Below are 25,202 nucleotides of genomic sequence, written 5' to 3'. Positions count from 1 at the left end.
ATGTTTCCTTACTTTTTCAAAGTCACTGTGCATTTGCAATATGTTTTTTCACTATAGAATCATATTGCAAATGCACATGCAACTGGTCATCCCCCCAAAAAAATTTTAGATTTTTTTTGTTTATGTTTCCTTACTTTTTCAAAGTCACTGTGCATTTGCAATATGTTTTTTCACTATAGAATCATATTGCAAATGCACGTGCAACTGGTCATCCCCCGAAAAAAAAATTAGATTTTTTTTGTTTATTTTTCCTTACTTTTTCAAAGTCACTGTGCATTTGCAATATGTTTTTTCACTATAGAATCATATTGCAAATGCACATGCAACTGGTCATCCCCCCCAAAATTTTTTTGATTTTTTTTGTTTATGTTTCCTTACTTTTTCAAAGTCACTGTGCATTTGCAATATGTTTTTTCACTATAGAATCATATTGCAAATGCACGTCCAAATAAAATTTGATTTGATTTGATTTGCAACTGGTCACCCAAAAAAAAAATGTTTTGATTTTTTTTGTTTATGTTTCCTTACTTTTTCAAAGTCACTGTGCATTTGCAATATGTTTTTTCACTATAGAATCATATTGCAAATGCACATGCAACTGGTCATCCCCCGAAATTTTTTTTAGATTTTTTTTGTTTATTTTTCCTTACTTTTTCAAAGTCACTGTGCATTTGCAATATGTTTTTTCACTATAGAATCATATTGCAAATGCACATGCAACTGATCATCCCCCCAAAAAAATTTTAGATTTTTTTTGTTTATGTTTCCTTACTTTTTCAAAGTCACTGTGCATTTGCAATATGTTTTTTCACTATAGAATCATATTGCAAATGCACGTCCAAATAAAATTTGATTTGATTTGATTTGCAACTGGTCACCCAAAAAAAAAATGTTTTGATTTTTTTTGTTTATGTTTCCTTACTTTTTCAAAGTCACTGTGCATTTGCAATATGTTTTTTCACTATAGAATCATATTGCAAATGCACATGCAACTGGTCATCCCCCCAAAAAAAAATTAGATTTTTTTTGTTTATGTTTCCTTACTTTTTCAAAGTCACTGTGCATTTGCAATATGTTTTTTCACTATAGAATCATATTGCAAATGCACGTGCAACTGGTCACCCAAAAATAAAAATGTTGGATTTTTTTTGTTTATGTTTCCTTACTTTTTCAAAGTCACTGTGCATTTGCAATATGTTTCAATGGGCAGGTACCATCACGAATTTGTCATGCTCAAAATTTTTTAGATGTATTTTTTTTTGTTTCTTACTTTTTCAAAGTCACTGTGCATTTGCAATATGTTTTAAAGGGCAGGTACCATCACGAATTTGTCATGCTATAAAAATCTTGCAGGAATGTGAAATTGACTGGCCCGATGAACTCGGGATGGCTTTGCAGTGATTCTGGGTCATCTCAATCGCTCGTTTGGGTTGATTTCAGAATGTCGCTTTTGGTGATGTTTTTTCACTATAGGATCATATTGCAAATGTACAAGAGTCAAGTGGACAAGAGTCCATCAGTCAATTAGATATCATTCTGACCACCAAACTGATACAAACTGACACCAAACCCACTTTTTCCAACTCGTTTAGTAGCCAACTATTACATACTTCAGAGCTGGCCCAAAATTCACAACCCCTTCGGTTCAAACCATAAAAAAACCATAAAACACGTAGTTACGTTCTAGCTGCGGGTCCATTTCTTATGTTATGTGTTGGCCTAGCTGAGGCGACCCCGAATCCCAAGTTTCGGCTCGATAGGTCATTTGGTGTCCGAGAAAAACCCTAATTGGTGCTGAAAATCCACTATTTTCCATGACTTGCTACGGGGTCCTTGAATGAGCTATTGGACAGAAACGTTGGGGTCTGTCTATATGGGCCGAGACGTTCGCAATGCACCTAGTCTTGCGACTCTGGGACATTTCTAAATGTCGTCATTTTCGTGATGCAAAAATGAATTGAAGTTATTTCAAATGTACGAGGCTGTTTCTCGGTCCGAGAACCTTCTAGAGCCACGTAACTCACCACGCACCATCTACGGGAGGTCTAGAACAGGTTTCTAAAGTTTCGGAACTCTAGGTCCGACGGTTCTTTTTTAGCTCCAACAAAGCTAACTATTGGAGCCACTGTCTGTCTCTACGCACCCCAATACGTCCCTCCTTCCAAGTTGTGTTTTAGTGTGATTTTTTTTTCCTTTGAATTTTTTTGGGAAAAATGACTGATTTACAGTTCATGGGGGTTGCCTAATCACACATATGAAGTTTTGGAAAGATCAGACTTTTTTAACCCTTCGAAACAGCCCCTGAGACACCAATTATGGCACTTCCGGTTGGCACAGGAAGTTATAAATCAACACATATCCTCATTGGGGTATGCTGTTACAGAATCCTGAGTTTTAAGTCCTTACGTTAAGAATTGACTGATCTACACAGGGTTGAATGCACTATGTCTATCAAACTGCATGCAGTGTATGGGTAAACACTTTTAGGGGCATTTTAACCACTTCCGGTTGGTCCAGGAAGCTTAGAATCAACACAGGTAGACCTCATAGTGGCCTGATGGACTGGTACCGAAGACAGGTTCATACGGCATTCATAACCCACATAGGCCTCAGGTTGAAATTAGGGGTGCAGGCAATGTATTCCTATGGGGAGAGATGACACTGTAATCTGTAAGATCAAAAAACACTGTTTTACTGTTAAGGGTTAATGCCACACGGTCAAGGTTAGGCTTGTTCAGATCGGGAGGACCTTAGGAACATTCATGTGGTGCAATTTTTCTTCTCACTCTAACGGTTCTCTCACTGTCACCCAAAAGCAAATGACATTGTGGTGCAGGCTTCATTTTGGGCCTACTATTCTAATGCTCGCTGCGCCTAGACCGAGCGAGCTACGGTCAAGCGGGATATCTCGCTGAACTCGGTACGGCCTAGGGATTATGGTAATGCCATTTCCTGCTCTCTGTGTCTTTAAGCACCGCACTTTATCACTCCATCCTTCCTGTGTGTGTGTGAGGGAGCTTTTCTTTGACATCTGTTGGGATTAATGACTGATTTACAGTTCAGAAGGGTTACCTAGTCACACATATGAAGTTTTGGAGAGATGTGACTTTTTTAACCCTTCGAAACAGAGAGTGTGACCCAATTAAAGGCACTTCCGGTTGGCACAGGAAGCTATAAGTAAACACATGTCTTGATTTACATAGCCACTTACAGAATCCCGAGTTTTAAGTCTTTACGTTAAGAATTGACTGATCTACACAGGGTTGAATGCACTATGTCTATCAAACTGCAGGCAGTGTATGGGTAAACACTTTTAGGGGCATTTTAACCACTTCCGGTTGCTCCAGGAAGCTTAGATTCGACACAGGTAGATCTCATAGTGGCCTGATGGACTGGTACCGAAGACAGGTTCATACGGCATTCATAACCCATATAGGCTTCAGGTTGAATTTTGTGGTGCAGGCAATGTATTCCTATGGGGAGAGATGTCACTGTAATCTGTGAGATCAAAAAACCCTGTTTTACTGTGAAGGGTTAATGCCACACGGTCAAGGTTAGGCTTGTTCAGATCGGGAGGACCTTAGGAACATTCATGTGGTGGAATTGTGCTTCTCACCCTAACGGTTCTCTCACTGCCACCCAAAATCAAATGACATTGTGGTGCAGGCTTCATTTTGGGCCTTCTTTTTTTCAAGTTTGCTGCACTCAGAACGAGCTACGGTCAAGCGGGGCGTCTCCTTGAACTCGGCACAGTCTGGAGACTATGGTGATGCCATTTTTTGTGTTGATTTCAGAATGCCATTTTGGTGATGGTCCCTCTCCGTTTAAACATATTGCAAATGTACAAAAGTCAACTAGCAAGTCAGTGTCCATCAGTCAATTAGATGTCATTATGACACCAAATGGATATCAATTGACACCAAACCCACTTTTTCCTACTCATTTAGTAGCCAACTATCACATATGTCAGAGCAGTCCCATAATTCACAGCGCCTTCGGTTTAAAACATAATAAAAAGGTAAAACACATAGTTACGTTCTAGCTGCGGGTCCAGTTCGGACATTATGTGAAGGCCTATGTGAGGCGACCCCGAATCCCGAGTTTCGGCTCGATAGGTCATTTGGTGTCCGAGAAAAACCCTAATTGGTGCTGAAAATCCACTTTTTTCCATGCCTTGCTACGGGGTCCTTGAACGAGCTATCGGACAGGCACGTCGGGGTCCGTCTCTATGGGCCGAGCCGGTTTCAATGCACCTAGCCTTGCGTCTCTGAGACTTTTCTAAACGTCGTCATTTTCGTAATGGTCAAAATGAATTGAAGGTATTGCAAATGTACGAGGCTGTTTCTCGGTCCGAGAACCGTCTAGAGCCACGTAACTCACCACGCACCATCAACCGGAGGTCTAGAACAGGTTTCTAAAGTTTCGGAACTCTAGGTCTGACGGTTCTTTTTTAGCTCCAACAAAGCTAACTATTGCAGCCACTGTCTGTCTCTACGCACCCCAATACGTCCCTCCATCCAAGGTGTGTTTTAGTGTGATTTTTTTTTCCTTTGATTTTTTTGGGGAAAAATGACTGATTTACAGTTCATGGGGGTTGCCTAATCACACATATGAAGTTTTGGAAAGATCAGACTTTTTTAACCCCTCGAAACAGCCCCTGAGACACCAGTTATGGCACTTCCGGTTGGCACAGGAAGCTATAAATCAACACATATCCCCATTGGGGTATGCTGTTACAGAATCCTGAGTTTTAAGTCCTTACGTTAAGAACTGACTGATTTACACAGGGTTGAATGCACTATGTCTGTCAAACTGCAGGCAGGGTATGGGTAAACACTTTTAGGGGCATTTTAACCACTTCCGGTTGGTCCAGGAAGCTCAGAATCAACACAGGTAGACCTCATAGTGGCCTGATGGACTGGTACCGAAGACAGGTTCATACGGCATTCATAACCCATATAGACTTCAGGTTGAAATTAGGGGTGCAGGCAATGTATTCCTATGGGGAGAGATGACACTGTAATCTGTGAGATCAAAAAACACTGTTTTACTCTTAAGGGTTAATGCCACACGGTCAAGGTTAGGCTTGTACAGATCGGGAGGACCTTAGGAACATTCATGTGGTGGAATTTTTCTTCTCACCCTAACGGTTCTCTCACTGTCACTCAAAAGCAAATGACATTGTGGGGCAGGCTTCATTTTGGGCCTACTTTTCTAATGGTCGTTGCGCTTAGACCGAGCGAGCTACGGTCAAGCGGGATAGCTCGTTGAACTCAGCACAGTCTGGAGACTATGGTGATGCCATTTTTTATGTTGATTTCAGAATGCCATTTTGGTGATGGTCCCTCTCCGTTTAAACATATTGCAAATGCACAAAAGTCAACTAGCAAGTCAGTGTCCATCAGTCAATTAGATGTCATTATGACACCAAACCCACTTTTTACTACTCATTTAGAAGCCAACTATCACATATGTCAGAGCAGTCCCATAATTCACAGCGCCTTTAGTTTAAAACATAATAAAAAGGTAAAACACATAGTTACGTTCTAGCTGCGGGTCCAGTTCGGACATTATGTGAAGTCCTATGTGAGGCGACCCCGAATCCCGAGTTTCGGCTCGATAGGTCATTTGGTGTCCGAGAAAAACCCTAATTGGTGCTGAAAATCCACTTTTTTCCATGCCTTGCTACGGGGTCCTTGAACGAGCTATCGGACAGGCACGTCGGGGTCCGTCTCTATGGGCCGAGCCGGTTTCAATGCACCTAGCCTTGCGTCTCTGAGACTTTTCTAAACGTCGTCATTTTCGTAATGGTCAAAATGAATTGAAGGTATTGCAAATGTACGAGGCTGTTTCTCGGTCCGAGAACCGTCTAGAGCCACGTAACTCACCACGCACCATCAACCGGAGGTCTAGAACAGGTTTCTAAAGTTTCGGAACTCTAGGTCCGACGGTTCTTCTTTAGCTCCAACAAAGCTAACTATTGCAGCCACTGTCTGTCTCTACGCACCCCAATACGTCCCTCCATTCAAGTTGTGTTTTAGTGTGATTTTTTTTTCCTTTGAATTTTTTGGGGAAAAATGACTGATTTACAGTTCATGGGGGTTGCCTAATCACATATATGAAGTTTTGGACAGATCAGACTTTTTTAACCCTTTGAAACAGCCCCTGAGACACCAATTATGGCACTTCCGGTTGGCACAGGAAGCTATAAATCACCACATATCCTCATTGGGGTATGCTGTTACAGAATCCTGAGTTTTAAGTCTTTACGTTAACAACTGAGTTATTTACGGAGGGTTTAGTATGTGTGTGTTATTTCAGAAAATCATAGAAAATCACAGAAATCTCGCAGAGCTCCGCAGCACACTTTAAAAAGATTCGTATGAACACCCTGCAACTGGATCTGTAACCGTTGAAAAAAAAAAACGCCTATTTGTGACCATTGCCAAGTTGTCATTGTTCCGTTTCTCTTAAATGACGATAGATAAATGGCTGGTTCTTTTTTTATTGACACCGGAGGCTCCTTGACTTTGACCTGAAGTGGAAAAATAATTTCTCTATTTCCATTTAGGACCTTTAATCCCAGAAAAACGGCCATAACTCAAAAACCGTCGAGGCCTAGACGCCATCTTGTTCGGGGCCAACTGCCCATTATGCCAAACCTACGCTCACCGAGTTTCGGCTTCGAAATATTTTCCGTTTTCGAGATAAGGCCCCGTCGTGATTCGTGATGTTTTGCCAAATTGCCATATGATTCCGTATGCCCTCTTGTGGGAAATTCCGGGATAGCGGAAAAACGCTCAAAAACTTGTTTATTTTATAAAACGGAAACCGAATGTCCGACAAAGTTCATTTGATGACTTCCCGGTAGGTCTGGCCCTACCGCACGGCCCGACGCCGACCGCGAATTTTACAAACGATTTCGGACGTCTAGTAAGGGACCGTACATTTGCAATATGGACTTTCTCACTGATCATACACGAAATGCCGAAATGTTCCCTTAAGGTATGATAGGGACACTGGACAATCTTCAGCAAGTTGCAGCAATTGAACTACAGAAATAACCACTTTTCCATAAACAAGGTCTAAAATCATGTTTGATGCACTCTGGATACAATGTTTTAAACATAACTGTTCAAACTAGATGATAGGGACACTGTGGACAATTTTCAGCAAGTTGCAGCAATTGAACTACAGAAATAACCACTTTTCCATAAACAAGGTCTAAAATCATGTTTGATGCACTCTGGATACAATGTTTTAAACATAACTGTTCAAACCAGATGATAGGGACACTGTGGACAATTTTCAGCAAGTTGCAGCAATTGAACTACAGAAATAACCACTTTTCCATAAACAAGGTCTAAATCATGTTTGGTTGCACTTTGGAAGTACATTTTTTACAGAACTGTTCAAACTAGATGATAGGGACACTGGACAATTTTCAGCAAGTTGCAGCAATTGAACTACAGAAATAACCACTTTTCCATAAACAAGGTCTAAAAGCATGTTTGATGCACTCTGGATACAATGTTTTAAACATAACTGTTCAAACCAGATGATAGGGACACTGGACAATTTTCAGCAAGTTGCAGCAATTGAACTACAGAAATAACCACTTTTCCATAAACAAGGTCTAAAATCATGTTTGATGCACTCTGGATACAATGTTTTAAACATAACTGTTCAAACTAGATGATAGGGACACTGGACAATTTTCAGCAAGTTGCAGCAATTGAACTACAGAAATAACCACTTTTCCATAAACAAGGTCTAAATCATGTTTGGTTGCACCTTGGAAGTACATTTTTTACAGAACTGTTCAAACTAGATGATAGGGACACTATGGACAATTTTCAGCAAGTTGCAGCATTTGAACTACAGATATAACCACTTTTCCATAAACAAGCTCTAAAATCATGTTTGATGAACTCTGGATACAATGTTTAAAACATAACTGTTCAAACTAGATGATAGGGACAATTTCAGCAAGTTGCAGCAATTGAACTACAGAAATAACCACTTTTCCATAAACAAGGTCTAAATCATGTTTGGTTGCACTTTGGAAGTACATTTTTTACAGAACTGTTCAAACTAGATGATAGGGACACTGGACAATCTTCAGCAAGTTGCAGCAATTGAACTACAGAAATAACCACTTTTCCATAAACAAGGTCTAAAATCATGTTTGATGCACTCTGGATACAATGTTTTAAACATAACTGTTCAAACTAGATGATAGGGACACTGGACAATTTTCAGCAAGTTGCAACAATTGAACTACAGAAATAACCACTTTTCCATAAACAAGGTCTAAAATCATGTTTGATGCACTCTGGATACAATGTTTTAAACATAACTGTTCAAACTAGATGATAGGGACACTGGACAATTTTCAGCAAGTTGCAGCAATTGAACTACAGAAATAACCACTTTTCCATAAACAAGGTCTAAAATCATGTTTGATGCACTCTGGATACAATGTTTTAAACATAACTGTTCAAACTAGATTATATGGACAATTTTCAGCAAGTTACAGCAATTGAACTACAGAAATAACCACTTTTCCATAAACAAGGTCTAAATCATGTTTGGTTGCACTTTGGAAGTACATTTTTTACAGAACTGTTCAAAATAGATGATAGGGACACTATGGACAATTTTCAGCAAGTTGCAGCAATTGAACTACAGATATAACCACTTTTCCATAAACAAGCTCTAAAATCATGTTTAATGAACTCTGGATACAATGTTTTAAACAAAACTGTTCAAACTAGATGATAGGGACACTGGACAATTTTCAGCAAGTTGCAGCAATTGAACTACAGAAATAACCACTTTTCCATAAACAAGGTCTAAATCATGTTTGGTTGCACTTTGGAAGTACATTTTTTACAGAACTGTTCAAACTAGATGATAGGGACACTGGACAATTTTCAGCAAGTTGCAGCAATTGAACTACAGATATAACCACTTTTCCATAAACAAGCTCTAAAATCATGTTTGATGAACTCTGGATACAATGTTTAAAACATAACTGTTCAAACTAGATGATATGGACAATTTTCAGCAAGTTGCAGCAATTGAACTACAGAAATAACCACTTTTCCATAAACAAGGTCTAAATCATGTTTGGTTGCACTTTGGAAGTACATTTTTTACAGAACTGTTCAAACTAGATGATAGGGACACTGGACAATTTTCAGCAAGTTGCAGCAATTGAACTACAGAAATAACCACTTTTCCATAAACAAGGTCTAAAATCATGTTTGATGCACTCTGGATACAATGTTTTAAACATAACTGTTCAAACTAGATGATAGGGACACTGTGGACAATTTTCAGCAAGTTGCAGCAATTGAACTACAGAAATAACCACTTTTCCATAAACAAGTTCTAAAATCATGTTTGATGCACTCTGGATACAATGTTTTAAACATAACTGTTCAAACCAGATGATAGGGACACTGTGGACAATTTTCAGCAAGTTGCAGCAATTGAACTACAGAAATAACCACTTTTCCATAAACAAGGTCTAAATCATGTTTGGTTGCACTTTGGAAGTACATTTTTTACAGAACTGTTAAAACTAGATGATAGGGACACTGGACAATTTTCAGCAAGTTGCAGCAATTGAACTACAGAAATAACCACTTTTCCATAAACAAGGTCTAAAAGCATGTTTGATGCACTCTGGATACAATGTTTTAAACATAACTGTTCAAACCAGATGATAGGGACACTGGACAATTTTCAGCAAGTTGCAGCAATTGAACTACAGAAATAACCACTTTTCCATAAACAAGGTCTAAAATCATGTTTGATGCACTCTGGATACAATGTTTTAAACATAACTGTTCAAACTAGATGATAGGGACACTGGACAATTTTCAGCAAGTTGCAGCAATTGAACTACAGAAATAACCACTTTTCCATAAACAAGGTCTAAATCATGTTTGGTTGCACCTTGGAAGTACATTTTTTACAGAACTGTTCAAACTAGATGATAGGGACACTATGGACAATTTTCAGCAAGTTGCAGCATTTGAACTACAGATATAACCACTTTTCCATAAACAAGCTCTAAAATCATGTTTGATGAACTCTGGATACAATGTTTAAAACATAACTGTTCAAACTAGATGATAGGGACAATTTTCAGCAAGTTGCAGCAATTGAACTACAGAAATAACCACTTTTCCATAAACAAGGTCTAAATCATGTTTGGTTGCACTTTGGAAGTACATTTTTTACAGAACTGTTCAAACTAGATGATAGGGACACTGGACAATCTTCAGCAAGTTGCAGCAATTGAACTACAGAAATAACCACTTTTCCATAAACAAGGTCTAAAATCATGTTTGATGCACTCTGGATACAATGTTTTAAACATAACTGTTCAAACTAGATGATAGGGACACTGGACAATTTTCAGCAAGTTGCAACAATTGAACTACAGAAATAACCACTTTTCCATAAACAAGGTCTAAATCATGCTTGGTTGCACTTTGGAAGTACATTTTTTACAGAACTGTTCAAAATAGATGATAGGGACACTATGGACAATTTTCAGCAAGTTGCAGCAATTGAACTACAGATATAACCACTTTTCCATAAACAAGCTCTAAAATCATGTTTAATGAACTCTGGATACAATGTTTTAAACAAAACTGTTCAAACTAGATGATAGGGACACTGGACAATTTTCAGCAAGTTGCAGCAATTGAACTACAGAAATAACCACTTTTCCATAAACAAGGTCTAAATCATGTTTGGTTGCACTTTGGAAGTACATTTTTTACAGAACTGTTCAAACTAGATGATAGGGACACTGGACAATTTTCAGCAAGTTGCAGCAATTGAACTACAGAAATAACCACTTTTCCATAAACAAGGTCTAAACATTGTTTGGTTGCACCTTGGAAGTACATTTTTTACAGAACTGTTCAAACTAGATGATAGGGACACTGTGGACAATTTTCAGCAAGTTGCAGCATTTGAACTACAGATATAACCACTTTTCCATAAACAAGCTCTAAAATCATGTTTGATGAACTCTGGATACAATGTTTAAAACATAACTGTTCAAACTAGATGATAGGGACAATTTTCAGCAAGTTGCAGCAATTGAACTACAGAAATAACCACTTTTCCATAAACAAGGTCTAAATCATGTTTGGTTGCACTTTGGAAGTACATTTTTTACAGAACTGTTCAAACTAGATGATAGGGACACTGGACAATCTTCAGCAAGTTGCAGCAATTGAACTACAGAAATAACCACTTTTCCATAAACAAGGTCTAAAATCATGTTTGATGCGCTCTGGATACAATGTTTAAAACATAACTGTTCAAACTAGATGATAGGGACAATTTTCAGCAAGTTGCAGCAATTGAACTACATAAATAACCACTTTTCCATAAACAAGGTCTAAATCATGTTTGGTTGCACTTTGGAAGTACATTTTTTACAGAACTGTTCAAACTAGATGATAGGGACACTGGACAATCTTCAGCAAGTTGCAGCAATTGAACTACAGAAATAACAACTTTTCCATAAACAAGGTCTAAAATCATGTTTGATGCACTCTGGATACAATGTTTTAAACATAACTGTTCAAACTAGATGATAGGGACACTGGACAATTTTCAGCAAGTTGCAACAATTGAACTACAGAAATAACCACTTTTCCATAAACAAGGTCTAAATCATGCTTGGTTGCACTTTGGAAGTACATTTTTTACAGAACTGTTCAAAATAGATGATAGGGACACTATGGACAATTTTCAGCAAGTTGCAGCAATTGAACTACAGATATAACCACTTTTCCATAAACAAGCTCTAAAATCATGTTTAATGAACTCTGGATACAATGTTTTAAACAAAACTGTTCAAACTAGATGATAGGGACACTGGACAATTTTCAGCAAGTTGCAGCAATTGAACTACAGAAATAACCACTTTTCCATAAACAAGGTCTAAACATTGTTTGGTTGCACCTTGGAAGTACATTTTTTACAGAACTGTTCAAACTAGATGATAGGGACACTGTGGACAATTTTCAGCAAGTTGCAGCATTTGAACTACAGATATAACCACTTTTCCATAAACAAGCTCTAAAATCATGTTTGATGAACTCTGGATACAATGTTTAAAACATAACTGTTCAAACTAGATGATAGGGACAATTTTCAGCAAGTTGCAGCAATTGAACTACATAAATAACCACTTTTCCATAAACAAGGTCTAAATCATGTTTGGTTGCACTTTGGAAGTACATTTTTTACAGAACTGTTCAAACTAGATGATAGGGACACTGGACAATCTTCAGCAAGTTGCAGCAATTGAACTACAGAAATAACCACTTTTCCATAAACAAGGTCTAAAATCATGTTTGATGCACTCTGGATACAATGTTTTAAACATAACTGTTCAAACTAGATGATAGGGACACTGGACAATTTTCAGCAAGTTGCAACAATTGAACTACAGAAATAACCACTTTTCCATAAACAAGGTCTAAATCATGCTTGGTTGCACTTTGGAAGTACATTTTTTACAGAACTGTTCAAAATAGATGATAGGGACACTATGGACAATTTTCAGCAAGTTGCAGCAATTGAACTACAGATATAACCACTTTTCCATAAACAAGCTCTAAAATCATGTTTAATGAACTCTGGATACAATGTTTTAAACAAAACTGTTCAAACTAGATGATAGGGACACTGGACAATTTTCAGCAAGTTGCAGCAATTGAACTACAGAAATAACCACTTTTCCATAAACAAGGTCTAAATCATGTTTGGTTGCACTTTGGAAGTACATTTTTTACAGAACTGTTCAAACTAGATGATAGGGACACTGGACAATTTTCAGCAAGTTGCAGCAATTGAACTACAGAAATAACCACTTTTCCATAAACAAGGTCTAAACATTGTTTGGTTGCACCTTGGAAGTACATTTTTTACAGAACTGTTCAAACTAGATGATAGGGACACTGTGGACAATTTTCAGCAAGTTGCAGCATTTGAACTACAGATATAACCACTTTTCCATAAACAAGCTCTAAAATCATGTTTGATGAACTCTGGATACAATGTTTAAAACATAACTGTTCAAACTAGATGATAGGGACAATTTTCAGCAAGTTGCAGCAATTGAACTACAGAAATAACCACTTTTCCATAAACAAGGTCTAAATCATGTTTGGTTGCACTTTGGAAGTACATTTTTTACAGAACTGTTCAAACTAGATGATAGGGACACTGGACAATCTTCAGCAAGTTGCAGCAATTGAACTACAGAAATAACCACTTTTCCATAAACAAGCTCTAAAATCATGTTTGATGCACTCTGGATACAATGTTTTAAACATAACTGTTCAAACTAGATTATATGGACAATTTTCAGCAAGTTGCAGCAATTGAACTACAGAAATAACCACTTTTCCATAAACAAGCTCTAAAATCATGTTTGATGCACTCTGGATACAATGTTTTAAACATAACTGTTCAAACTAGATTATAAGGACAATTATCAGCAAGTTACAGCAATTGAACTACAGAAATAACCACTTTTCCATAAACAAGGTCTAAATCATGTTTGGTTGCACTTTGGAAGTACATTTTTTACAGAACTGTTCAAACTAGATGATAGGGACACTGGACAATTTTCAGCAAGTTGCAGCAATTGAACTACAGAAATAACCACTTTTCCATAAACAAGCTCTAAACATTGTTTGGTTGCACCTTGGAAGTACATTTTTTACAGAACTGTTCAAACTAGATGATAGGGACACTGTGGACAATTTTCAGCAAGTTGCAGCATTTGAACTACAGATATAACCACTTTTCCATAAACAAGCTCTAAAATCATGTTTGATGAACTCTGGATACAATGTTTAAAACATAACTGTTCAAACTAGATGATAGGGACAATTTTCAGCAAGTTGCAGCAATTGAACTACAGAAATAACCACTTTTCCATAAACAAGGTCTAAATCATGTTTGGTTGCACTTTGGAAGTACATTTTTTACAGAACTGTTCAAACTAGATGATAGGGACACTGGACAATCTTCAGCAAGTTGCAGCAATTGAACTACAGAAATAACCACTTTTCCATAAACAAGCTCTAAAATCATGTTTGATGCACTCTGGATACAATGTTTTAAACATAACTGTTCAAACTAGATTATATGGACAATTTTCAGCAAGTTGCAGCAATTGAACTACAGAAATAACCACTTTTCCATAAACAAGCTCTAAAATCATGTTTGATGCACTCTGGATACAATGTTTTAAACATAACTGTTCAAACTAGATTATAAGGACAATTATCAGCAAGTTACAGCAATTGAACTACAGAAATAACCACTTTTCCATAAACAAGGTCTAAATCATGTTTGGTTGCACTTTGGAAGTACATTTTTTACAGAACTGTTCAAAATAGATGATAGGGACACTATGGACAATTTTCAGCAAGTTGCAGCAATTGAACTACAGATATAACCACTTTTCCATAAACAAGCTCTAAAATCATGTTTAATGAACTCTGGATACAATGTTTTAAACAAAACTGTTCAAACTAGATGATAGGGACACTGGACAATTTTCAGCAAGTTGCAGCAATTGAACTACAGAAATAACCACTTTTCCATAAACAAGGTCTAAATCATGTTTGGTTGCACTTTGGAAGTACATTTTTTACAGAACTGTTCAAACTAGATGATAGGGACACTGGACAATTTTCAGCAAGTTGCAGCAATTGAACTACAGAAATAACCACTTTTCCATAAACAAGGTCTAAACATTGTTTGGTTGCACTTTGGAAGTACATTTTTTACAGAACTGTTCAAACTAGATGATAGGGACACTGGACAATCTTCAGCAAGTTGCAGCAATTGAACTACAGAAATAACCACTTTTCCATAAACAAGGTCTAAAATCATGTTTGATGCACTCTGGATACAATGTTTTAAACATAACTGTTCAAACTAGATGATAGGGACACTGGACAATTTTCAGCAAGTTGCAACAATTGAACTACAGAAATAACCACTTTTCCATAAACAAGGTCTAAATCATGCTTGGTTGCACTTTGGAAGTACATTTTTTACAGAACTGTTCAAAATAGATGATAGGGACACTATGGACAATTTTCAGCAAGTTGCAGCAATTGAACTACAGATATAACCACTTTTCCATAAACAAGCTCTAAAATCATGTTTAATGAACTCTGGATACAATGTTTTAAACAAAACTGTTCAAACTAGATGATAGGGACACTGGACAATTTTCAGCAAGTTGCAGCAATTGAACTACAGAAATAACCACTTTTCCATAAACAAGGTCTAAATCATGTTTGGTTGCACTTTGGAAGTACATTTTTTACAGAACTGTTCAAACTAGATGATAGGGACACTGGACAATTTTCAGCAAGTTGCAGCAATTGAACTACAGAAATAACCACTTTTCCATAAACAAGGTCTAAACATTGTTTGGTTGCACCTTGGAAGTACATTTTTTACAGAACTGTTCAAACTAGATGATAGGGACACTGTGGACAATTTTCAGCAAGTTGCAGCATTTGAACTACAGATATAACCACTTTTCCATAAACAAGCTCTAAAATCATGTTTGATGAACTCTGGATACAATGTTTAAAACATAACTGTTCAAACTAGATGATAGGGACAATTTTCAGCAAGTTGCAGCAATTGAACTACAGAAATAACCACTTTTCCATAAACAAGGTCTAAATCATGTTTGGTTGCACTTTGGAAGTACATTTTTTACAGAACTGTTCAAACTAGATGATAGGGACACTGGACAATCTTCAGCAAGTTGCAGCAATTGAACTACAGAAATAACCACTTTTCCATAAACAAGGTCTAAAATCATGTTTGATGCGCTCTGGATACAATGTTTTAAACATAACTGTTCAAACTAGATGATAGGGACACTGGCCAATTTTCAGCAAGTTGCAGCAATTGAACTACAGAAATAACCACTTTTCCATAAACAAGGTCTAAATCATGTTTGGTTGCACCTTGGAAGTACATTTTTTACAGAACTGTTCAAACTAGATGATAGGGACACTATGGACAATTTTCAGCAAGTTGCAGCATTTGAACTACAGATATAACCACTTTTCCATAAACAAGCTCTAAAATCATGTTTGATGAACTCTGGATACAATGTTTAAAACATAACTGTTCAAACTAGATGATAGGGACAATTTTCAGCAAGTTGCAGCAATTGAACTACATAAATAACCACTTTTCCATAAACAAGGTCTAAATCATGTTTGGTTGCACTTTGGAAGTACATTTTTTACAGAACTGTTCAAACTAGATGATAGGGACACTGGACAATCTTCAGCAAGTTGCAGCAATTGAACTACAGAAATAACAACTTTTCCATAAACAAGGTCTAAAATCATGTTTGATGCACTCTGGATACAATGTTTTAAACATAACTGTTCAAACTAGATGATAGGGACACTGGACAATTTTCAGCAAGTTGCAACAATTGAACTACAGAAATAACCACTTTTCCATAAACAAGGTCTAAATCATGCTTGGTTGCACTTTGGAAGTACATTTTTTACAGAACTGTTCAAAATAGATGATAGGGACACTATGGACAATTTTCAGCAAGTTGCAGCAATTGAACTACAGATATAACCACTTTTCCATAAACAAGCTCTAAAATCATGTTTAATGAACTCTGGATACAATGTTTTAAACAAAACTGTTCAAACTAGATGATAGGGACACTGGACAATTTTCAGCAAGTTGCAGCAATTGAACTACAGAAATAACCACTTTTCCATAAACAAGGTCTAAACATTGTTTGGTTGCACCTTGGAAGTACATTTTTTACAGAACTGTTCAAACTAGATGATAGGGACACTGTGGACAATTTTCAGCAAGTTGCAGCATTTGAACTACAGATATAACCACTTTTCCATAAACAAGCTCTAAAATCATGTTTGATGAACTCTGGATACAATGTTTAAAACATAACTGTTCAAACTAGATGATAGGGACAATTTTCAGCAAGTTGCAGCAATTGAACTACATAAATAACCACTTTTCCATAAACAAGGTCTAAATCATGTTTGGTTGCACTTTGGAAGTACATTTTTTACAGAACTGTTCAAACTAGATGATAGGGACACTGGACAATCTTCAGCAAGTTGCAGCAATTGAACTACAGAAATAACCACTTTTCCATAAACAAGGTCTAAAATCATGTTTGATGCACTCTGGATACAATGTTTTAAACATAACTGTTCAAACTAGATGATAGGGACACTGGACAATTTTCAGCAAGTTGCAACAATTGAACTACAGAAATAACCACTTTTCCATAAACAAGGTCTAAATCATGCTTGGTTGCACTTTGGAAGTACATTTTTTACAGAACTGTTCAAAATAGATGATAGGGACACTATGGACAATTTTCAGCAAGTTGCAGCAATTGAACTACAGATATAACCACTTTTCCATAAACAAGCTCTAAAATCATGTTTAATGAACTCTGGATACAATGTTTTAAACAAAACTGTTCAAACTAGATGATAGGGACACTGGACAATTTTCAGCAAGTTGCAGCAATTGAACTACAGAAATAACCACTTTTCCATAAACAAGGTCTAAATCATGTTTGGTTGCACTTTGGAAGTACATTTTTTACAGAACTGTTCAAACTAGATGATAGGGACACTGGACAATTTTCAGCAAGTTGCAGCAATTGAACTACAGAAATAACCACTTTTCCATAAACAAGGTCTAAACATTGTTTGGTTGCACCTTGGAAGTACATTTTTTACAGAACTGTTCAAACTAGATGATAGGGACACTGTGGACAATTTTCAGCAAGTTGCAGCATTTGAACTACAGATATAACCACTTTTCCATAAACAAGCTCTAAAATCATGTTTGATGAACTCTGGATACAATGTTTAAAACATAACTGTTCAAACTAGATGATAGGGACAATTTTCAGCAAGTTGCAGCAATTGAACTACAGAAATAACCACTTTTCCATAAACAAGGTCTAAATCATGTTTGGTTGCACTTTGGAAGTACATTTTTTACAGAACTGTTCAAACTAGATGATAGGGACACTGGACAATCTTCAGCAAGTTGCAGCAATTGAACTACAGAAATAACCACTTTTCCATAAACAAGCTCTAAAATCATGTTTGATGCACTCTGGATACAATGTTTTAAACATAACTGTTCAAACTAGATTATATGGACAATTTTCAGCAAGTTGCAGCAATTGAACTACAGAAATAACCACTTTTCCATAAACAAGCTCTAAAATCATGTTTGATGCACTCTGGATACAATGTTTTAAACATAACTGTTCAAACTAGATTATAAGGACAATTATCAGCAAGTTACAGCAATTGAACTACAGAAATAACCACTTTTCCATAAACAAGGTCTAAATCATGTTTGGTTGCACTTTGGAAGTACATTTTTTACAGAACTGTTCAAAATAGATGATAGGGACACTATGGACAATTTTCAGCAAGTTGCAGCAATTGAACTACAGATATAACCACTTTTCCATAAACAAGCTCTAAAATCATGTTTAATGAACTCTGGATACAATGTTTTAAACAAAACTGTTCAAACTAGATGATAGGGACACTGGACAATTTTCAGCAAGTTGCAGCAATTGAACTACAGAAATAACCACTTTTCCATAAACAAGGTCTAAATCATGTTTGGTTGCACTTTGGAAGTACATTTTTTACAGAACTGTTCAAACTAGATGATAGGGACACTGGACAATTTTCAGCAAGTTGCAGCAATTGAACTACAGAAATAACCACTTTTCCATAAACAAGGTCTAAATCATGTTTGGTTGCACTTTGGAAGTACATTTTTTACAGAACTGTTCAAACTAGATGATAGGGACACTGTGGACAATTTCCAGGAAGTTGCAGCAATTGAACTACAGAAATAACCACTTTTCCATAAACAAGGTCTAAAATCATGTTTGATGCACTCTGGATACAATGTTTTAAACATAACTGTTCAAACTAGATGATAGGGACACTGTGGACAATTTTCAGCAAGTTGCAGCAATTGAACTACAGAAATAACCACTTTTCCATAAACAAGGTATAAAATCATGTTTGATGCACTCTGGATACAATGTTTTAAACATAACTGTTCAAACCAGATGATAGGGACACTGTGGACAATTTTCAGCAAGTTGCAGCAATTGAACTACAGAAATAACCACTTTTCCATAAACAAGGTCTAAATCATGTTTGGTTGCACTTTGGAAGTACATTTTTTACAGAACTGTTCAAACTAGATGATAGGGACACTGGACAATTTTCAGCAAGTTGCAGCAATTGAACTACAGAAATAACCACTTTTCCATAAACAAGGTCTAAAAGCATGTTTGATGCACTCTGGATACAATGTTTTAAACATAACTGTTCAAACCAGATGATAGGGACACTGGACAATTTTCAGCAAGTTGCAGCAATTGAACTACAGAAATAACCACTTTTCCATAAACAAGGTCTAAAATCATGTTTGATGCACTCTGGATACAATGTTTTAAACATAACTGTTCAAACTAGATGATAGGGACACTGGACAATTTTCAGCAAGTTGCAGCAATTGAACTACAGAAATAACCACTTTTCCATAAACAAGGTCTAAATCATGTTTGGTTGCACCTTGGAAGTACATTTTTTACAGAACTGTTCAAATTAGATGATAGGGACACTATGGACAATTTTCAGCAAGTTGCAGCATTTCAACTACAGATATAACCACTTTTCCATAAACAAGCTCTAAAATCATGTTTGATGAACTCTGGATACAATGTTTAAAACATAACTGTTCAAACTAGATGATAGGGACAATTTTCAGCAAGTTGCAGCATTTGAACTACAGAAATAACCACTTTTCCATAAACAAGGTCTAAATCATGTTTGGTTGCACTTTGGAAGTACATTTTTTACAGAACTGTTCAAACTAGATGATAGGGACACTGGACAATCTTCAGCAAGTTGCAGCAATTGAACTACAGAAATAACCACTTTTCCATAAACAAGGTCTAAAATCATGTTTGATGCACTCTGGATACAATGTTTTAAACATAACTGTTCAAACTAGATGATAGGGACACTGGACAATTTTCAGCAAGTTGCAACAATTGAACTACAGAAATAACCACTTTCCCATAAACAAGGTCTAAAATCATGTTTGATGCACTCTGGATACAATGTTTTAAACATAACTGTTCAAACTAGATGATAGGGACACTGGACAATTTTCAGCAAGTTGCAGCAATTGAACTACAGAAATAACCACTTTTCCATAAACAAGGTCTAAATCATGTTTGGTTGCACTTTGGAAGTACATTTTTTACAGAACTGTTCAAACTAGATGATAGGGACACTATGGACAATTTTCAGCAAGTTGCAGCAATTGAACTACAGATATAACCACTTTTCCATAAACAAGCTCTAAAATTATGTTTAATGAACTCTGGATACAATCTTTTAAACATAACTGTTCAAACTAGATGATAGGGACAATTTTCAGCAAGTTGCAGCAATTGAAATACAGAAATAACGCCTTTTCCATAAACAAGGTCTAAATCATGTTTGGTTGCACTTTGGAAGTACATTTTTTACAGAACTGTTCAAACTAGATGATAGGGACACTGGACAATTTTCAGCAAGTTGCAGCAATTGAACTACAGAAATAACCACTTTTCCATAAACAAGGTCTAAAAGCATGTTTGATGCACTCTGGATACAATGTTTTAAACATAACTGTTCAAACCAGATGATAGGGACACTGGACAATTTTCAGCAAGTTGCAGCAATTGAACTACAGAAATAACCACTTTTACATAAACAAGGTCTAAATCATGTTTGGTTGCACTTTGGAAGTACATTTTTTACAGAACTGTTCAAACTAGATGATAGGGACACTATGGACAATTTTCAGCAAGTTGCAGCAATTGAACTACAGATATAACCACTTTCCATAAACAAGCTCTAAAATTATGTTTAATGAACTCTGGATACAATCTTTTAAACATAACTGTTCAAACTAGATGATAGGGACAATTTTCAGCAAGTTGCAGCAATTGAAATACAGAAATAACGCCTTTTCCATAAACAAGGTCTAAATCATGTTTGGTTGCACTTTGGAAGTACATTTTTTACAGAACTGTTCAAACTAGATGATAGGGACACTGGACAATTTTCAGCAAGTTGCAGCAATTGAACTACAGAAATAACCACTTTTCCATAAACAAGGTCTAAAAGCATGTTTGATGCACTCTGGATACAATGTTTTAAACATAACTGTTCAAACCAGATGATAGGGACACTGGACAATTTTCAGCAAGTTGCAGCAATTGAACTACAGAAATAACCACTTTTCCATAAACAAGGTCTAAAGTCATGTTTGATGCACTCTGGATACAATGTTTTAAACATAACTGTTCAAACTAGATGATAGGGACACTGGACAATTTTCAGCAAGTTGCAGCAATTGAACTACAGAAATAACCACTTTTCCATAAACAAGGTCTAAATCATGTTTGGTTGCACCTTGGAAGTACATTTTTTACAGAACTGTTCAAACTAGATGATAGGGACACTATGGACAATTTTCAGCAAGTTGCAGCATTTCAACTACAGATATAACCACTTTTCCATAAACAAGCTCTAAAATCATGTTTGATGAACTCTGGATACAATGTTTAAAACATAACTGTTCAAACTAGATGATAGGGGCAATTTTCAGCAAGTTGCAGCAATTGAACTACAGAAATAACCACTTTTCCATAAACAAGGTCTAAATCATGTTTGGTTGCACTTTGGAAGTACATTTTTTACAGAACTGTTCAAACTAGATGATAGGGACACTGGACAATCTTCAGCAAGTTGCAGCAATTGAACTACAGAAATAACCACTTTTCCATAAACAAGGTCTACAATCATGTTTGATGCACTCTGGATACAATGTTTTAAACATAACTGTTCAAACTAGATGATAGGGACACTGGACAATTTTCAGCAAGTTGCAACAATTGAACTACAGAAATAACCACTTTCCCATAAACAAGGTCTAAAATCATGTTTGATGCACTCTGGATACAATGTTTTAAACATAACTGTTCAAACTAGATGATAGGGACACTGGACAATTTTCAGCAAGTTGCAGCAATTGAACTACAGAAATAACCACTTTTCCATAAACAAGGTCTAAATCATGTTTGGTTGCACTTTGGAAGTACATTTTTTACAGAACTGTTCAAACTAGATGATAGGGACACTATGGACAATTTTCAGCAAGTTGCAGCAATTGAACTACAGATATAACCACTTTTCCATAAACAAGCTCTAAAATTATGTTTAATGAACTCTGGATACAATCTTTTAAACATAACTGTTCAAACTAGATGATAGGGACAATTTTCAGCAAGTTGCAGCAATTGAAATACAGAAATAACGCCTTTTCCATAAACAAGGTCTAAATCATGTTTGGTTGCACTTTGGAAGTACATTTTTTACAGAACTGTTCAAACTAGATGATAGGGACACTGGACAATTTTCAGCAAGTTGCAGCAATTGAACTACAGAAATAACCACTTTTCCATAAACAAGGTCTAAAAGCATGTTTGATGCACTCTGGATACAATGTTTTAAACATAACTGTTCAAACTAGATGATAGGGACACTGGACAATTTTCAGCAAGTTGCAACAAATGAACTACAGAAATAACCACTTTCCCATAAACAAGGTCTAAAATCATGTTTGATGCACTCTGGATACAATGTTTTAAACATAACTGTTCAAACTAGATGATAGGGACACTGGACAATTTTCAGCAAGTTGCAGCAATTGAACTACAGAAATAACCACTTTTCCATAAACAAGGTCTAAATCATGTTTGGTTGCACTTTGGAAGTACATTTTTTACAGAACTGTTCAAACTAGATGATAGGGACACTGGACAATTTTCAGCAAGTTGCAGCAATTGAACTACAGAAATAACCACTTTTCCATAAACAAGGTCTAAAAGCATGTTTGATGCACTCTGGATACAATGTTTTAAACATAACTGTTCAAACCAGATGATAGGGACACTGGACAATTTTCAGCAAGTTGCAGCAATTGAACTACAGAAATAACCACTTTTACATAAACAAGGTCTAAATCATGTTTGGTTGCACTTTGGAAGTACATTTTTTACAGAACTGTTCAAACTAGATGATAGGGACACTATGGACAATTTTCAGCAAGTTGCAGCAATTGAACTACAGATATAACCACTTTCCATAAACAAGCTCTAAAATTATGTTTAATGAACTCTGGATACAATCTTTTAAACATAACTGTTCAAACTAGATGATAGGGACAATTTTCAGCAAGTTGCAGCAATTGAAATACAGAAATAACGCCTTTTCCATAAACAAGGTCTAAATCATGTTTGGTTGCACTTTGGAAGTACATTTTTTACAGAACTGTTCAAACTAGATGATAGGGACACTGGACAATTTTCAGCAAGTTGCAGCAATTGAACTACAGAAATAACCACTTTTCCATAAACAAGGTCTAAAAGCATGTTTGATGCACTCTGGATACAATGTTTTAAACATAACTGTTCAAACCAGATGATAGGGACACTGGACAATTTTCAGCAAGTTGCAGCAATTGAACTACAGAAATAACCACTTTTCCATAAACAAGGTCTAAAGTCATGTTTGATGCACTCTGGATACAATGTTTTAAACATAACTGTTCAAACTAGATGATAGGGACACTGGACAATTTTCAGCAAGTTGCAGCAATTGAACTACAGAAATAACCACTTTTCCATAAACAAGGTCTAAATCATGTTTGGTTGCACCTTGGAAGTACATTTTTTACAGAACTGTTCAAACTAGATGATAGGGACACTATGGACAATTTTCAGCAAGTTGCAGCATTTCAACTACAGATATAACCACTTTTCCATAAACAAGCTCTAAAATCATGTTTGATGAACTCTGGATACAATGTTTAAAACATAACTGTTCAAACTAGATGATAGGGGCAATTTTCAGCAAGTTGCAGCAATTGAACTACAGAAATAACCACTTTTCCATAAACAAGGTCTAAATCATGTTTGGTTGCACTTTGGAAGTACATTTTTTACAGAACTGTTCAAACTAGATGATAGGGACACTGGACAATCTTCAGCAAGTTGCAGCAATTGAACTACAGAAATAACCACTTTTCCATAAACAAGGTCTACAATCATGTTTGATGCACTCTGGATACAATGTTTTAAACATAACTGTTCAAACTAGATGATAGGGACACTGGACAATTTTCAGCAAGTTGCAACAATTGAACTACAGAAATAACCACTTTCCCATAAACAAGGTCTAAAATCATGTTTGATGCACTCTGGATACAATGTTTTAAACATAACTGTTCAAACTAGATGATAGGGACACTGGACAATTTTCAGCAAGTTGCAGCAATTGAACTACAGAAATAACCACTTTTCCATAAACAAGGTCTAAATCATGTTTGGTTGCACTTTGGAAGTACATTTTTTACAGAACTGTTCAAACTAGATGATAGGGACACTATGGACAATTTTCAGCAAGTTGCAGCAATTGAACTACAGATATAACCACTTTTCCATAAACAAGCTCTAAAATTATGTTTAATGAACTCTGGATACAATCTTTTAAACATAACTGTTCAAACTAGATGATAGGGACAATTTTCAGCAAGTTGCAGCAATTGAAATACAGAAATAACGCCTTTTCCATAAACAAGGTCTAAATCATGTTTGGTTGCACTTTGGAAGTACATTTTTTACAGAACTGTTCAAACTAGATGATAGGGACACTGGACAATTTTCAGCAAGTTGCAGCAATTGAACTACAGAAATAACCACTTTTCCATAAACAAGGTCTAAAAGCATGTTTGATGCACTCTGGATACAATGTTTTAAACATAACTGTTCAAACTAGATGATAGGGACACTGGACAATTTTCAGCAAGTTGCAACAAATGAACTACAGAAATAACCACTTTCCCATAAACAAGGTCTAAAATCATGTTTGATGCACTCTGGATACAATGTTTTAAACATAACTGTTCAAACTAGATGATAGGGACACTGGACAATT

The sequence above is a fragment of the Oncorhynchus clarkii genome, chromosome 9 (genome assembly GCF_045791955.1).
Source record: "Oncorhynchus clarkii lewisi isolate Uvic-CL-2024 chromosome 9, UVic_Ocla_1.0, whole genome shotgun sequence".
Classification (NCBI taxonomy): domain Eukaryota; kingdom Metazoa; phylum Chordata; class Actinopteri; order Salmoniformes; family Salmonidae; genus Oncorhynchus; species Oncorhynchus clarkii.
The sequence above is the reverse complement of the archived record's forward strand: the minus strand, read 5'-3'. Positions refer to the sequence as shown.